The sequence below is a fragment of the Pezoporus occidentalis genome, unplaced genomic scaffold (genome assembly GCF_034315485.1).
Source record: "Pezoporus occidentalis ecotype Australia unplaced genomic scaffold, CSIRO_AGI_Poc_V1 ctg303, whole genome shotgun sequence".
Taxonomy (NCBI): domain Eukaryota; kingdom Metazoa; phylum Chordata; class Aves; order Psittaciformes; family Psittacidae; genus Pezoporus; species Pezoporus occidentalis.
In genome coordinates this window covers 117,697-132,402 of record NW_026914975.1, presented here as the reverse complement: position 1 = coordinate 132,402, position 14,706 = coordinate 117,697, and the positions used below count along the sequence as shown (strand labels likewise).

At 42.2% G+C, this 14,706-nt stretch overlaps 1 long non-coding RNA gene across 1 annotated transcript; it reads right to left on the bottom strand.

The window, feature by feature from the left end:
- Positions 1-9,434: 9,434 nt before the first annotated feature.
- LOC134168185 (uncharacterized) lies at positions 9,435-12,088 on the bottom strand. The gene is made up of 2 exons (XR_009966457.1): positions 11,798-12,088; positions 9,435-11,590 (listed from the first exon to the last, which is right to left on the bottom strand). It is a non-coding gene; the product is annotated as an uncharacterized LOC134168185 (long non-coding RNA).
- Positions 12,089-14,706: the final 2,618 nt, after the last annotated feature.

Sequence of the window (14,706 nt, the reverse complement as noted above, 5' to 3'; positions counted from 1 at the left end):
CAGTTAATTCAGCATTTAAAGATATTGAACACATTATACTGAATCTTACTGGAAGAACAGAAGTTCCATTTACTAACATAAATATTAGGTAAAGCCTTGTGTACAAAGATGGGAATGAAAAGTAATTTATTTATCACCTTGTATCTTCAGCAAGCAGAAAAAACGTTATCAGGACTTCTCTGCACAAGGAGTAAGACACAACCACAAGACCTTGACTGATGACCTTCTTCCATTTCAAACTTCTTCCTTGCTCATGAGATCTAGTGAGCTTTCTGAAAATGGGAACAGGTTTGTATCCACCCACTTGAGTCCAGGAGCTGGGCCTCTCAGCCAAGTCTTTTGAGTGTAGCACAAGCCACAGGAGCAGGTGACTCAGCCCAGACATGCTAGTATGCCTGAACAGAAAACCTGTGTGGCTGAAGTTCCACCAAGGCACCTCAAAATAGGTCTTAAATGACTGTTTTGGTAGCCCTCCACAGAGGCATATTGTCAAAGTAAAATTTGAGAGATGCAATATTGGAAGTGAAGCAAAAGGATAAAGAGTTTCTTGGGAATGCAGAGAAATTAAAGCTACTGAGCAGGTCTTGCACTGCTGTGCCTGTGAGTAGAGCTACCCTCCATGACACTGGGAAAATACTCATACCAGATTAAGCATCAGAAAAAGAAACAGGTTGCTGTATTTGTTTTAGAGTATTTGCAAATGCCCAAAGTAGGAAATTTCTGGCATAATCCTTCAGGCCTCATCAGAAATTATTTTGGTACACTGTGCCTTTGTGTCTCGTCATCTAGTAATAGGAAAAGAGGTGCTTACAGAGTCACTGCCTCTTCATAAAAGCACAGCTTTATTTCCTCTTCTGCACCATCTAGTTTTCAACATTCAACCACTGAGCTTTGCGCGTTTGCCTTGGGAGATTATTTCTTGACTTAACAGACCTTTTTGCTGAATACAAGGAGACCTTGGTCTCCTGCTATTAGTTTTACCCATCTCTATCTGCACTCTGTGTCATTATGCCTAGTTACAGGTTATGCTAAGTAAGTTCTTTCTAGGTATCTATATCTTTCAAGTATTTGCAGATGATGCATCCCCCTATAGCTGCCAGCTAACAAAAGCATACATAATTTTTATTTTACTGTTTTCTTTAGAATACCCCAAAAACTTTTCATTGCTCTTATCTGAGTGCCCTCTGGTTGTCAACAACCTAGTAATGAGGTGTCATGAGAGTGCCTAGCATGTTAGGGTTGAACAGCAAGGAGTCCTCAGGCCTCATAGGGACAGGCTGCCTCTACCTATGCACTGCAGCAACACACAGGTGTTGGGATTAATTTACTGCTAATGGTCATATCTTGTATTTCTCAGGCCCTGCAGTTTATTTGTTTGTCTTCCCAAGACGATTAATCTGGCTGATCTTTTAGCCTTTAGCTTACTTCTGACTCTCATCACTAATTAAACAAAATGATGAATGTCTTTTGTTGTGAAGTTGGATACAGAAGAGCTCTGGACAGTGGGACAGGCACTTTTAGTGCAAGAGGCGGCCTGCCCTCCTCTCTGAGCAAAAGATCAAGGAGCTGTTGGCAACATCAATCTCCATTTGGAAAAATAATCAGGTACAACATCAGCACAGCAGAGCTTGACCTCTGTTCACCTTTCTGTCCTGTGACCATGCTACCAGATGGGAAGGTGTTTAGGACACTCCAGCTGTGCCCTAAAATCCATATCAGGAAATGGGAATTAATTGGAATGGCATAGATGTTGGATGTCACTTGTGTGCTAAACAACTCCCCACTTGTCCTTTCAAATTACGCTGCAGGTGACAGCATTGAAATATGGGGTGCTCACCTTATTTGCATTGGAAGCTTGGGATACTTATTCCTACTGCAGGTATTTGTGAAATTAGGACATTTGAGATGCAGTACTAGTACCAAAACAAGACAGAGCAAAGAGCTGATAATCTTTCACCTTCCAAATGTTTAACCAAGTAACACCCCCAAAATTTATATTGCACTGTGCTAGCGTAAAATGTATATATGTCAGAGGAAAATCATCTATTAGTTTCCATTTTCCAAATAAAGGTAATGGACAAGCAAGGGCTGGGGAGCCAGAATATCATATGTGCACTCCACCCTCCAACAGTGGCCTCCTCCTCACAGCACACTGCCTTGCAACAGAGCAATGCACTGCAGGCATGAAGGCAGCTGACTGACAGGCACCTGCCAGAATTAGCAGCTTTCTGCCCTGCAAAATACACCTCACAGCAATGCTTTCACAGCCAGACCACCCCAACAGCTGCCATCTAATGTAATGACTCAAAATTTAACCCCCAAGCCCCACACATTTGAACAAGAACACCAGCTCTATAGTACTTCGAAAATACTTACCTTTTACCAAGCTTATGGCACAGCTGCTAGCACCTATCCTTAACTTCTCCCCGTGTACTTCCTGTAAGGACAAATCTGTGTCTACTCTTTGCAGGAACTCCCTTGAGAGCTTCACCTCCTTCCCCCACAAAAGTGCAAGGGGTTTCACTTTGGTGTATGCCAGTTGCCACATTGATGGCTCAGTAACCTCAAGCCTAACACAGTGCATTACCAAGCAGCTCTGCTTTGCCTCACAGACCTAGCAGGTCTGTGCCATTCCAACCATCAAAAGTCATTCCTAAACCCTACTCAGATTTTTTTACTGACAAACACTGGTATGGTGAGAGGGTCTCATAAATAAACGACTGGATGAAAACTTGCGTCAGGGCACAGGGAATATACTTGCTTGAGCTGTATCTCTCTAAAAGCCACTATGGTACTAGACAGGTACCAAAACCAGTGCTGAGAGAGGGCAATCAAAGGTCTGCCTCAAGCACGAGTCTCCTAAAGGCCGGCAGCCGAGTTACTTCCTCCATGCCCCCCTTGACCCGATACCCAGCACAAGGTGGGGGCAGCCGGCTGGAGGGCGCATCATTTCCCAGGACTTCCCCGCCACACCACGTGGACACCGGCCTCAGGCAGTACCCTGGGAATAGCGGCTGCGGCTCTCTAACACTTTGCTGCAGAGTAAAAGCTGTAGGGTGAGCTCACCTTCAAACTTCCCGGGATTCTGCGCTGCAAGGGTAGCCGCCCCAGGGACAGCGGGGTACCGGAGGGCGGACGGGTGGAGCGCTTCAGCGGGGGAAGGAGGCAGAGCGGGAGCCGTCCGTCCCTGAGGACTCACCTGCGGGACGGCCCGAGGTGAAGCGACGGGCGGCTCACAGCTCCCGGCACGCACCCCACGGCTGCCGCGGCTGAGGGCGGCGGCGCGGGAAGGCGCCGGGGGCACTGCCCGCCGAGCCCCACAGCTGCCGCAGCAGCAGGCAGAGCAGCAGCAGCAGCAGGACCAGCAGCAGCAGGAAGAGCGCCAGGTAGAGGAGCAGGTTGAGCTCCCACTCCATGCCGCCAGCGGCTCAGCTCGGCACGGCTCCCCGCTGACCACCCGATGCTGATGCCGGTCCAGCCGCCCTTCCTCTCACCGCCCGGAGCCTCCTCCCGTGCGGCAGGGCGCCTGGCCGGCCGCTGGAGAGGGGAACCGGGCGGAGGGGCTGCGGCCGGGCGCCCGCGAAGCCGTTCCTGCCTTCAGACCTCGCCTCTGCGGCACCTCCGGGTCCGGGCAGGACTGCACCGGGCAAGCAGGAGGGCATCGGGGCCGCCCCGCACTCGGCAGCTGCGACTTCTGAGCCCGTGGTCCGAGCACGTTGCCCGTGCTCAATGGGCACAGGACCCTGGATACAGAAACGATGACCTGCCGCCGCCAAGCGAAACTCGCTGTGGTGGCTCATTTTGAAGCTGAGCTTCGCATCCGAACTGAGCCTCCCGTCCTTCTCACCCCACAATTCATAGCCGTCCACCTGCACAGGCTGCCCACAAACCAGCTTTGAACTTCGTTCATATTAGAAAATGTCCGTCTCCTTGAAGACCTTTGAGAACCATCCCCTTGGCCAGAAATGAAAACACGAGTTGTGTCATGGGAACAGAAGTGACTCAGATTTTTAGCCACTTGACTCAGATTTCAGTGAACAATGTAATTGTGGTGAACATGCCACGACTTTTGCTTTGAAGGCAATAAAAAACCCATTCAGAACCTCAAATGCCACTTGTCGTACTGTATCATTACCATCTAGCTGTTGGTGAGATAACAGAACCACTGTCCTCAGAGCCAAGAAAACACACGGGGTTAGATGTGGCTGACCTGGTTGCTCCCACTTTTGGAAATGTTCTGCTCAGTTCATGAGCCTCCAGATGTAACAGACAGGTACTGAGGAGGGTGGCTGCGTTTTTGGCTCAGGCCAATGTTCACAGAAAGTGAAGTTTCATAGAGCCAATATAACCATGGCTGCATATATTGAAAATTTTGTCAAGGCCATAGAAAGTGTGTTACTTCCTGAGGAAATACATCAAAACCACCCCATAAATTCTACTTCATAAAGACTCCCAAATTCTTAAAGCAAGCACAGCATCATGGCAAGTTTGAGCTAAGGAGATAACTACATATTGAGTTACTGTTTTACACCAAATCTTCTATGCTTATTGGACCTCTAGAATACTACTTCATAATAATGCTCAATAAACAATTTGAAGCATTTGGCAAAAATGTTCTTCCAGCTTTTCTTGAAGTAGCAAAACTTCATTCAGACATCTTCATCAATAATGCAGAAAACATTATCTGTCAGAAGCAGAAAAAGCCAGCATCCATTGTACCCCAGCACTCACACATTCCAGCTCTGTATTCCCTCAGGTGCTATAATTAGCACTTCCCCAGTTTGTTTGCATTATTAGCTAGGAATTGAACTACTCAAGACACAGTTTTCTTATCAGTGTTTCTTTGCAAGGAAATAAGATCTTTGGGAAATATGGTAAGATTAACACTTGCACTTGATACGCACAGATTATCAGAAACTCTGTGACAGACAGTCTGCTCTTATTATGAGACACTGGTGATACAATGCCCTCTGTGTAGCTGTTGCAATAGCAGGTACCTTCTAAACTATGGTTTTAAGCTTTAACAGTGACTGCATTTTAAGATACAACTGTAAATGGGAAATTGTATTTAAAATCAGCTGAATTGATGTATTGGTTTGGAGGTTGTTTGTGGGTTTTATGATCAAAACAAATCCTGAAATATCTTAAAGCCGTACAAAAGTAATACAGGCTGCTTCTTAGAGTCTGAGTACAACACACAACCTAAACAGGCAGGTATGCTAGAATTCCTTCCCATTCCTTACTCCTCATGTAAAGAAACAGGCTCTGCAGAGCAATGGCAAGACAATTACTCAGAAGAGGCATATGTATACATTTTCTAAAATGTAACTCCTGATTCAAAAGAGATATTTTAGTAGCAAGATCTATTTGCCTCAAAAGAGGTTGTTCGCATAGAATAAAAAAAATACTTGCTTCAAAAATATTCTGACTTTGAGCGTTTCAAGCACTACGTGCTAGAGATTCACTTCTGGTTTGTGACAAATACTTGGAAGCTGAAATAACTGAAAAGAGCCATTTTGATTTAATGGTTTAACTCTATCATTTATCCTGCTTATCGTGGGGCTGATCCCACCTTTCCTGTAATTGCACCAAGACACGCTGTTCCAACACGGTTACAGTTGGCAATGCTGCAAGTGCGCAGTCAGATCTTCCTTGCATGTTTGTATCCAAACGTTCATATTCATTCAGTTATCACTCAGTGTCATGATGGCATATTGGAGAACCTGGGAGTGGGGACGATACTGGTTTGTTAGAGTGGCAGAGCTGGGCAGATTCTATTTATAGGCAGCAGAAATTCAGATCACGTTATCTGAGAACAGTAAACTGTGAGAAAAGTGGCACAACACTGAATTAAATTATTCAAAATAATCCAGGTTTCAAAGGAGAAAATTATCCCCCAATTTTATTAAATGTGCTATCAGCTCTTATCACTCAGACGTGACCCATAAGCCTTTCAGTGCTCCAGATTTCCTCTGTGTTGTACAGTATGAGTATGTGGGATGAGGTCACACATACGTGGTATAAGTAAACATCTTCTGTCTTCTTTTCAAATAGAAAAAAAAGTTTCCAAATGGATATTCACTTCAGTTTCACACTCCTGAAATCTTGTATCAAGACAATATTTAAGCTGACAAGTTATATTTAACACTTGGATATGAGAAAGGGCGCTTTTTTAAAAACTGCCTGCTCTACAAGAAAGCAAACTATCTCATTTAAAACAAACATTTATTACTTTTTAGAGAATTTGAAGATGCTTCAAAAAGATTTGAAAATTAAATCTTAAACAACACTAAAATGTTAATCCAGACATTGGTTTTGTATGTTAACAGTCTTCAACTCTAGCTGTAACAATTTTGGCTTAACATGACACTTAACAACAGTTTTCACTTGAATCAGTACAAATCATGAACACAGTTTGTCTGGAGACAGAGAAGCTGTGGGATGTGGAGACAGCAGACCTCTGTATTTAGCTGTTGTGCACATTAAATAATTGCACTCACACGGTAGCAGAACAGCATTTCGACTATTTCAGTAGCTCTTAGGAATGTTACAGAGTGAAGCAGGCAGCAGCAGCAGCAAAAAAAAAAAAAAAAGAAGGGGTATAATTTCTTTTCCCCCAGCTTTGTTGCTTTTATAGAATTCAGCCTTGCAAATACATCTCACTTTCCCAAAAAGATTGCTGGGAGCTGGGAAGTGCTAAATGCAGCACTGTCTAGAGGATCAGGACTCTTGGTAGGACTCTTTGGTGCAAACAATTTCTTTCACAAGAATAATAAAACCCAGGAGATTATATGAAGGCTAAGTATGGGTGGAAACAGCAAAAATATTTTGGAGTTTACCCATTAATCCAGAGTATAAAAGATGATCAAACAAACATCCAGCAAGTAGATGAATCAGAAGTTATTACCAACTTGTTTTAAGATGGTGTTTGGATGGTAAACTGACAGTTCTGGGTTTCTTTTTTGGAATAAAATTACCTTAGCATAAATACACACATTAGGCAACTACTTTCCTAAATTTTAGCCATACAAGCTGTGGCACCTTCCTTCTAATAAGCAAAAGACAAATGTGCTTACAGATGTGCTTCAGATAAGAGTGTGTTCAAGTGCTTCTCTGGATGATGGTCAGAGAACCTTGCATGTTGCTGCAGCAAGCTGGTATGCATGCTGAGCTGTTTGTGCTTCAGTTCTGCCAGCTGCGTTGCATCCAGTGATCACCTATCCTCACACACAAAGAGAACTGGATCTGTTTCAAAGCCTTAAAGACTGTTGTAAAATCAAATGATGAATTATATTACTGCATATCTGTGGAGCCTTTCTGCCCAAATAATCTTATGAACTGAGATACTGTATGCAGGATGCTGTGCATACAGGGGTAAGTGTGTATACTGGAGGCACTGGACAGCACGGCTTGCAGCTTATGAGCAAAGGTACATTGCAGTTAAGGCTACCATCAAACATGGTTGCTGGAAGCTTGCTGCCAAGATGCTGAGATTCTGATGCAGCTTGGTTTTTTGCTGCAGTCCTTGAATGTGATTTTCCTTCATGGCTCAGTTTGGTAAAATAATCCAATTCAAGCATTGCAGCCTACAGAGCATTTATCTCAAATGAAATGTGGGCACAATAGATCATTAGGCTTTTCTTTCTGATAATTCCTCCTTTAGCATGAGTGCCTGTGATTTATTCACTCATTTATTCACTCTGCAGTGTAATACACTCATTCTTTTTCTTTCTGATTTCAAACACCCTGAGTATTTCTATTACTTGATTACAATTGTAACTCTGCCTTTCACTGTACAGAAATATAGTAATTGCTCAACTTCTATTTCATTAACTTTTTATATTGACCTTATTTTCCACATAGCCTGTTTCAGATTTCCAGTGCTGCAATCTTACACCTGCTTGATTTGTGCATGAAATTCTTTACCCTTTCTAGCACATGTGCACACCCAAATTCCACAAAGAAGATGGCAGGAATCAAATGACACAGCTGATTTCAAGCCTACACTTCCCCTGACCCGGTTCCCTCGGAAACCTATCCACCTCCTCCTGAAGTTCACCACCAACTTCTCTGTGTACTGATCTTGAACAGGACCAGCATCAGAAGCAAAATCCACCATACCTCCTTTCCCAGTAATAAAGGTATAATTAGCACTTCTGGAAATGTTTCTGACAGAACACATTGGTGCAAGAAAACCTAATGCAAATGACTGACAACACTGTTGAATGTTCTGGTTTAGTGCGGAAGTGTGACTCCTTTAAAAATACTACTTCATCAAAACTGTTTTGTAAGAACTTCTTTTGCAAAAAGGCTATTGCTGCGATTTGCTACATGACAAGACTACAACTCCTCACCAGCCCAAACACTCAGTCACCCAATTATGTCAAGAGGAGTGATGAAAAAGGGCATTTGCTGCCAGCCTGTCAGATCAAGGCACACCACAGATCACTCTGAGAAGCTGGGACAGGGATTTTTCCCACTTTAGCCCCAAGCACAAATCTCAGCATATGCCTAAAGTGACATTTTTGTAATTGATAGGGAGTAACATCATTTAGAAGGCTCCTACAAACAATACAAATGCTTCCGAGGTTGTTGACTGTAACCAAAGAGTTTTGGAATTTAACCCCAAGCTTTCACTAATTAATACTATTATCACTGGACTTAAACACCAAAACAGGCAAAACCAGGCAGAATTTCTACCTAAAGACTGCCAATTGATCTCCAAAGAAAATACCCAATCCCTAAGGCGCCCCAGAAAATTTCCCTGGAGGGACCCCTCGATTCACTCGGATCACTGCGGGAGCAGACAAGGACCATCACCATCATTGTAAAGGTATTCTTTTGATTATTTTATTTTATGGCATTCCGTAAGGCATAGCAGATGCCCTATGCAGGAATGCCGGTTAGTGTTCCATAAGGTGTAGGAGATGTCCAATGCAGGAACACAGGAGCGTGGTTAATATTCCGTAAGGTGTACGCAGGAATAAGAAAGCCTTCTGTAAATCGGGATAGAAAAATCTCATAGGTAAAGGCGTATACCCGGCTGCTAGAGTATGTTTGGTATACAGGTATACATTCTGAATAGTTCCATAAGGCATAGGAGATGTCACCTGTGGGAACGCAGTTGTATTTTTCTGGTGTCTGACCCAATTTCTGAAAACCAGTATTTGATGCTGTGCTTGAGTAATTAATGAATGGCAAACCATGTTTATTTTTATTGCGCTGCTAATTAGTATTTGTGTACGTGGTGTATGTTTTTTGTTTTGTTTTCAAAATTGTTAACAAGTGAGTGGAATTTTTTGGGATTCCGTGTGAGTGTGTGTATAGTGTGTATACAAAAATAATGGGAAATAGAGCAGAGAAATGATAGAAAAGAGCCCTTTAGGACGTATTCTGGCTCACTGGAAAGAATTAGGAGGATTCCCCAGGGGCTCGGTAAATAAAAAGACTTTAATTAAATATTGTAACCAATGGTGGCCATTGTATACCCTAGAGGATCAGGAAAAATGGCCCAAAAATGGGACTTTGAATTATAATACGTTGTTGCAATTAATGTTATTTTTAAGGTGGCAAGGAAAATGGGATGAAGTGATGTATGCAGATATGTTTTTCACATTGAGAAGTTACACAGAGTGGCAGAAAGAATGTGAAATAAATAGAGCGCCACCTGCTCCTCTGATTCTAACTTTAGAAAAGGATAGAAAAAGGCTGAAACCCAAATTAGAAAGATGTTGTTCAGGATGTGACATAGGTGAAATGTGTCTGAAAATGAGAAAAAGCGAGGAAGATAGGATAGATTATGTCTCCCTGACGGTTGCGACACAAAATCCGCAAGGTCCAATAAATCCTGTAGCCCCTGCTGCAAGTCCTCCTCATTCTGATGAACAGGAAGGAATGAACAGTAATGATAATAGCAGAAAAGATTTTAAAGGTACCTCAATCGCTGCTCATGTCCGTAGTAAAACAGGACCTGCGACACAGGCACCTCTAGGGAAAGCAATGGGACCAGAGGGACAAACCAGAATAAGAGTAAATTTTTCAGTGGGAGACTTAGATGCTTAGAAACAGATTGTGAAAAATTATCAAAACAATCCAATAGGAGTAGCAAAACAATTCAAATTGATTGTCAAAAGTCAGAATCCTGATTGGAGAGATATAGAGTTAATATTAGATGCATTAACTGAAACCAAAAAGCAACTGGTGATAAAAACAGCTTGTGCTCAGGTTAATGCCCAAGTAATCACTGGTATATTAGCAGGAAGAATGGAAGAACATGTTCCTTTGACTATACCAGACTGGGACTATGATGATCCGGCAGTTTATGCTGCTTTAAAGAGATATCGGAATCTGATTAAATTTGGGCTAGAAAATGCGATACCAAAAGCCATAAGTTGGTCAGTTCTATCTGAAATAAAACAAGGACCAAAAGAAACACCTACCGAATTCCTAGACAAATTAAGAGAAGCAATGCGAAAATATACTACCTTAGACCGTTCTTCTACCAAAGGGAAATTACAAATCGCTAACTTATTTCTAGGACAGACAACAGAAGATATTAGAAGAAAGCTTCAGAAATAATCAGGACCTGACAGTCGAAATACAGAAAAATTAGGAGCTGAGGCATGGAAAGTTTATAGAAGTCAGGAACAGATAAAAGAGAAAAAGCTACGAAGAACGATAGCAACTGCTACAGTAGCTGCTTTAGGGCACACAGGGACCTGTGGGGGAAGCAGAGGACAGGGCAGAAGAAGAGGAATAGCAGAGGCAGAGGAGGAATGTTCAATAAAGGGGAGAGAGCAAATTTTTCTCACAAGGTAGAACCTAATCAGTGTCTAAAATGCAAGGAATTCGGACACTGGAAACGAGACTGTCCTCAACAGAAATAGGAAACACCAGTAACTGAACTAAAGTTAGATTGACAGGGACCTGGGGAATCTACCCTAGCGGATCCACTGGTTAAATTAAAGCTAGGGGAAGGAAAAAAAGAGATAGAATTCCTGATAGATACAGAGGTGACTTATTCAGTAGTGAATTAAAATTTAAATCCGATTGGACAAGAATTTGTTACAGTTGTGGGAGCTACTGGCTGCTGGGAAAAAAACATTCTTTCTTAGACCATTAAAATATAAATTGGGAAAAAAGATTGGTGTGCATAAATTCTTATACATTCCAAATTCATGGAAATCCTTATTGAGATGTTTTAAAAATAGTCTGACCTTTTTCGGAAATCAATTGGCACAAGAATTAGAATCCTGGGAAGCACCCACCCAGACAGGCACTTTACTACAATACGTTGATGACCTGTTAATTGCTACCAAAACCGAGAAAGAATGTGTTTAATGGACTGTAGAACGGTTAAACTTTCTAGGGCTAAATGAAAACCAGGTATCTATCTAAACTGAAGGCTCAACTAATTTGAACTCAAGTATCTTACTTAGGATCCAAAATAACAGGAGGACAAGAAGAACCTGGAGCAGCTAGGAAGGAAGCAATCTGTCAGACACCACGACCACCCACAGTTAAAGATCTCTGGACATTTCTGGGAATGACAGGATGGTGTTGACTCTGGATCCATGATTATGGTGTTCTGCTGGATGAAACAAGTAAAGGCTGGCCTGGATGCTTGAGAGCAGTGGCAGCAGTTATCTCAAACATCCAAGAGGCCTGAAAATTTACACTAGGACAAAAGATCACCGTGTTAGTGTCACATGCAGTAGCAACAGTCCTGGAACAAAAAGCATCTTTCCTTCAGGAAACCCCTACCAAACCGCTGGTTCACAATTGCTTGGTCACTTACAGACAGTATACTGGAGTCGACCAGACCTGAAGGAGGAGCCTCTGGAGGGTGCAGATTCCTGGCTCACCAACGGCAGCAGCTTTGTGAAAGATGGTAAACGAAGAGCAGGATATGCCATAACTACAACTTCAAAGCTAACAGAACTAAACCATTACCCTCTAACACCTCAGCACAAAAGGCAGAAATAATAGCCCTGACTAGAGCCTTGGAGTTGGCAAAGGACAAGTGGATAAACATATGAGCTGATTCCAAATATGCATTTGGTGTAGTTCATGCACAGGGAGCAATTTGGAAAGACCTTTAAATATCCAGGGAAGACAAATTAAACATGCAACAGAAATTCTGCGATTGTTAGAAGCTGTACAAGTACCTAGTGAAATGCCTATCATACATTGTAAAGGTAACTGATCAAGAGATTGGCAATAATTTGGCTGATCTTGATGCTAAACAGGCAGCAGAAACAGAAAGAGATGAGGTGATGTCCTTAATTCCTGACATTAAACTGGTAATTGAGCAAAATAAACCTAGGTACTCTAAAGAAGATATGAAACTAATTGAAGACTTGGAAGGACAGGAAAATGAAAAGGGTTGGATAAAAAGACCTGATGGGCGAGTAGTGATCCCCTATAATCAATTATGGAAGGTGATACAACAAGAACATAACAAAATTCATGGGGGAAGTAACGCCTTGTATAAACATTTAAACAAACAGATCACAGGAAGAAATTTATATACCATAGTGCAATTAGTGACCAAACAATGTCAACTATGTCTGAAAAATAACCTTAAGACTGAAAACAGGAATCGGGTAGGGACAACTGGAAAGGGGAATTACCCAGGATAACAGTGGCAAATAGATTTTTCTAAATTACCTAGGAAAGGAGGTTATTGATATTTATTGGCATTGAGATACTTTTTCAGGGTGGCCAGAAGCATTCCCTTCCAAGGCAAATAATGCAAAACAAGTGATTAAGGTGCTATTAAATTAAATAATACCTCATTTTGGGGTACCAGCAACTATCTCCTCTGACCACAGTACACAAAATCATTACAAGAAATCAGCAAGAAATTGGAAATAGATTGGCAATTACATGTTCCATGTAGGCCCCAGGCCAGTGGGCAAGTGGAAAAAATGAACCACTTCAATAAACAACAGCTTGGGAAGATTTGTCAAGAGGCTAAGTTATATTGGTATCAAGCATTACCACTGGCCTTATTGAGACTCGGAACAAAACCTCGGTCAAAGGAAGAAATTAGCCCATTTTGAGATTCTACATGTAAGGCCATATCAATCTCAATTTAAAGGACAGAGCCTTCAAGAAGTAGGAGGATACCTAAAACAGCTCTTGGTAAACTTCGGAAAACAGAAGAAATAAACGTCAGAGTGTTAGGGACCAGGGCCAGAGGTTTAGATTGTCCTATTTACCCTTTTTAAGTGAGGAGATTTGGTTTATATTAAGAATTTTGCAGGTGATCCCCTACAAGAGGAGTGGAGTGGACCATACCAAGTATTACTAACTACCTTTACAGCAGTGAAGATAAACAAACAACCTGCTTGGATACACTATTCAAGGGTCAAGAAAGCACCAGAGCCAGAGAAGATATGGCAAGCTGAGTCTTCAGGACCCACACGTGTGAGACTGTTAGGGTGAAGTTTTTACAATAAAATAATCATATAAAATAGTAAAATGATTATATTTGAGAAATTTATAAATCAATAGTGAGGCTTTGTATATTAGAAGACATCATAACTTTGCCGTTTTGTATCATAGTTACTCTATAACTAAATGTTACAATGGTAGGCTTGGTAGCAAGAGCTAACATAACTGTATATGGTGAGGGGAGTATGGGTGTATGTATTGTAACACTCTATCCAAGCAGAGCCTAAGTTTAAGATAGCCAAAAAGGGCATACCAGAAGCATCCTGGTGAAGATAAGAGAATGCTAACGTACGGAAGACGATTGGGACCTAGCCAAGTAGAGAAAAGGTGAAGAGGACAACCTGAGGAAGACTTCTTACTTCATCCAAGGAAGACTCCTTACTTCATCAGGGCGACCACCAGAGGGGGCTGCGCAAGCGCAGAAGAGGCTGATGTCGTAATAGACTGATGTAGCAATCCTTGATGCATATGTATTAGTCAATGATGTAATCTGTGTTGAATATGTATTAGTTATGAGATTTTTAGTGTATAAATTGCGAACGCGATGTGACGGGAGTCGGAACCAGATCTGGGTGCGTACCCCTGGTTCCCGGCGCCTCAATAAAGCACCTCATATAACTATCCTGGTGGTTATGTGTTTGTCTCGATGCTAACAAGACTGCATCGGCCAGTATCTGGTCTTGGATATAACTCAGTTCCAAAAGAATTTGCAATAGGACAAGAAAAGGGGGGACTGAAGAATGGGGTTGATAGAAGAATAGGGTGAAGAATGGGGTGGATTGAAGAATAGGGTTGTAAATAAGTAACTTCAAGGATGTTAGGCTTTGTTAGCAACTATAGAGAAAAGGAAATGACTAAGATAAGTTCTGCCAAAACCCTCTGGTGGTTACTGATATGACGATGCTAAAACAAAGTGATGAAGAAACAAAGACCACTACCACATTTTAGTGTACATGCGGGAGGCATTCTCTAGAAGTATGATGTAATGTATGTAATCTAATGAGTATGTATGTTTAAGGACAATATAATCACAGCCTGGTTGATGCTTGGATGAGACAAACTAGGAGGAGAGCTCCCCCGTGTCTCCCAGCGCCACAATAAAGAATACCTGCTTGTCAATTTAAACTTTGTTGGCGAGTCCCCAGAGATTTCTCTGAATCACCGAACTCGAACTAAGCATAAACGCCCCTTGTACAGGACTTGAGTTTCTACTTACAGACAACGCGCCAGACCAACAGGAAAGGATGT